The sequence below is a fragment of the Pseudorca crassidens genome, chromosome 9 (genome assembly GCF_039906515.1).
Source record: "Pseudorca crassidens isolate mPseCra1 chromosome 9, mPseCra1.hap1, whole genome shotgun sequence".
NCBI classification, from domain to species: Eukaryota; Metazoa; Chordata; class Mammalia; order Artiodactyla; family Delphinidae; genus Pseudorca; species Pseudorca crassidens.
Genome location: NC_090304.1, coordinates 68840447 through 68843858, shown reverse-complemented (window position 1 = coordinate 68843858; position 3412 = coordinate 68840447). Strand labels below are relative to the sequence as shown.

The following is a 3412-nucleotide window of genomic DNA, read 5'->3' as shown; positions in this document are numbered from 1 at the left end:
AAATTTTAAGCTCAGGGAGATGAAATAATTTGCTCACACAGCTATAAGAGTAGGGACTAAGATGACTGATCTCAGATCCTTTTTTCCACAAGATTCTTACTCTTTTTCTCTTTCTGCCTCATTAGTGTGATTGTAGGTTTCATTAAGGTGGAAAAAATAACTGAAATAAAGGATGTAATAGGCACAATTTAATCTAAACTGTTCTGAGTTCCATTTTGAGTTTTCCCTTTGATTGAGAACACCACAGTTTAAGAGGAAAGCTGGAGTACTTCTAGAGTACAGGTAATCAGATGGAGAAGAGATTTGAATTTATTTTATATGAGGAACAGTCCAAAGAACTAAGAGTTTTTGACCTGGAAAGCAGAGCCCACAGTAGCTCAACATTGGGAGGACTGTTATTTGAAAAAGATGTTACATTTTTTTCTCTGTGACTCTACAGAGTGGAACTAGGACTAAAGAGTCATGAAGCCAGCCTGGCATAACATAAGTTAGAATTTTCCAACAGAGCTGTCAGCAAGTACACTGAAATCTCTGTGTGGTGGTGAGCTGACTGGCATTGGAGGTATTCAAGTAGACAGTAGCTGATCACTTAGTTGGAAATCAGTGTAGAATCACTGGTAGTCTCAGCAGACTTTTAAAATTCCTTTCAATTCTTGGAGTCTTTAATGTTATAGAAACTGCAATATATTTAAGGGGTGGTTGTTAGCACACATTTCTTTTTTTTTTCAGTTGGTAACATCCCTTTTTTATTCCTTGGTAAGGGTTTAAAAAATTTGAGAACAGACACATTTTTTTTTTTTTAGTCTTACACAGGAAATTTCCTTCCAAAAGTCTCCTGAGAGGTGTATACCATACACAGGAATCCATCTTCATCCTTCTCACTTTAATACACTTCACAAATCAGCGTGGACACACTCACCATGCTATGCCCATTCACTAACAGGAAGACTTGGTTAGCGTTGAGCTGTAAGCACCTTCTAATTATCTTGATGAGCTCACTCATGTTGACATGATCAGACACCAAGAACTTTGTTTTATCCAGGACCGGAAGCTGCTTCTCACCTTTGTATTGTTCTATTATTACTGGGATTTTGGTAGGATGCTGCTCTCAGGTTAAGTAGGCCATCTTCTACTCTTTGTTCGAAGGTTCGGTGCTGTTTGAAGGTTTTCTACGGCATGGCGGGGCAGGCTGGGCGGGGGCGGCGAGGTGGAGGGTCCCGGAGGCTCCAGGCGGTGGCTGCAACAGCCAGCACACATTTCTTAAAAGGTAATTTTATTGAATACTTTCATTATGAAACCAGATTCAAACAGAAACAAGCAACAGCACACCTACAAGTTAGAGCAGGCAAGTAGTCGTTGGTAAGGAGAGAACAAGATTTATGTACAATTCCATCCACTGTGTTAAACACTTGCCAAACAATAATTATTTACTTTTGGACAAAGATCCCTGGTGTGTATTTTCGACATTCTTTAAGGGAGCTGACTTAAATGTTTTCATCTCCATCTCCAGCATGTCTTAAGTCTTGGCAAAGGAAGAAGCCAGGGGAACCTTTACTCTATAGAAGGTGAATGTTCTTGGCTGTGATGGCGGTAACTCTGCAGTTACATGGGGCTCATTCTTTCCATCTCATACATTGAAAAGACCTCCCAGGAAGAGCTGCCAAGACATCCGTGGTCCACGTGGCCTCCTCAAGCTACACTAGGATGCTTTGTGGACAGCGTGCTGGACCTTCATGCAGCACTTGCAAAAGATAAGGCATATTCTATCCTCTCCACCCTCATCCCTCCAAAATCTTCCTTTGCCAGTTTTCTTTACTGATCTGTACTTAATAATGAATAACGGCCGTCTGAGTAAAAGTGTCTTGAAAGTCCCTTTTTGTATTTTATAACCTTGATGCTCAAAGTGTGGTCTGTGGACCAGCATCAACATCACCAGGAATTTGTTAGAAATGCAGGTTCTTGGGCCTCACGACAGACCTACTCAACCAGAATCCACATTTTAATAAAATTCCCAAGTGATTTATATACACATTAAAATTTGAGAAGCACTCTTTTAGACTACATGCCCATGATCTTACACATTTTATAAGCATGCTATATGGTTTAGTACTTTCTCACAGTGTTCCAATTTCACTTTGTACCTCTTAGTTTGAGGACAGTAAGATTTCTGGAACTATTGCCTAAACGCAAATCTTCAACTAATCCTTTACTCTCAATCCTCATAACCCAATTGCCCACCAATTATATAACTTTAAATCCTTCCTTCTTATTGCCCCTCCACCTGCTACAACAGACCTGGATAAGGCTCCATCATCTCCATCTGGACTGTAATTATATCCTCTTGCTAGATTTTTTCTGCTTTCATTCATTCTCCAAACTGTGGGCAAAGGTAATTTTTTATTGAAATGTATCCTTGCTCCAGGGCAATGTCCTAACTTATTAGTCTGCATTCAAACTCTTCTCTAATTGGTCTCCAGTAACCTTTTAACTTCTGCTATTGACACATTTCTATCAAACATGTTAGTTCTAACTATAAGCTACTACTGGCCATTTCCATTTTCCTGAAAGCCCATCCTCACATTTCTTCCTAGACTCATCATGAAAATAAAGCCCTCTACAGTTTTCTGAGGAAGAATGAATAGCTTCTTCCTTTGGTAACATAACACAGTTTACACACCTGTGTCATGTTCCACTTTTATTCATTTTCTTATCTTCATACACTGTTAGATAATGATGCTTGTATGGCAGGGATAAGGGAGGCATTTAGTGTATGGCTTAAAAAAAACTAAGTTCTAGAGTGAAAAACTATGTCAAATTCATTCCCTCCTTACTACCATGTAACCCTAGGTCAATTACCCCTCTAATTCTCAGTTTCCTTATCTATAATACGGGATAATTACACCTATATAAACGGATTTTGTGAGGATTAAAATAAAATGTGAAGGTTTAGTTCATATTATGTTTAGTTCATAATAATAATTCAGTTTTGTTCTAGAAGGACACAGTATATTGGGTGGTAATCAAGGCAGGGGCGGTGACATACCATGGAAAACGATATGAATGCAAATTTTAGAATTAGAAGACAAGGGTGAGGCTTCACCATAGGGGAAATTAAAAGCGCAATAATTAGAACTAAGATGTAGGACTAGAGGATTCACAGTGACTGGTCTTGATGCTGAGTTCCCTGGACTGGAGCTTCTGTGGATTGACTCTAGTGGCCCCAAGAAGGTGGGCACAAGTGATGCAGAAGTAGAGAACAAATTGTGTCCCTATGAAGTGACCTGTAAGAAGTGTGAGGTCATGCTTTCCATTTTGTTTCTTCTGTCCTTCCTGATGACACCCAGCATTTTGTGGGTCTTGGCACGTGAGATTCTTCCTCCCTCCCTGCCTTCCTTCCTTCCTTCCTCTCTCC

At 39.7% G+C, this 3412-nt stretch overlaps 1 pseudogene; it reads right to left on the bottom strand.

Annotated features, from left to right (window-relative positions):
- Positions 1-805: 805 nt before the first annotated feature.
- On the bottom strand, positions 806-1178 carry LOC137229677 (microtubule-associated proteins 1A/1B light chain 3B pseudogene; annotated as a pseudogene).
- Positions 1179-3412: the final 2234 nt, after the last annotated feature.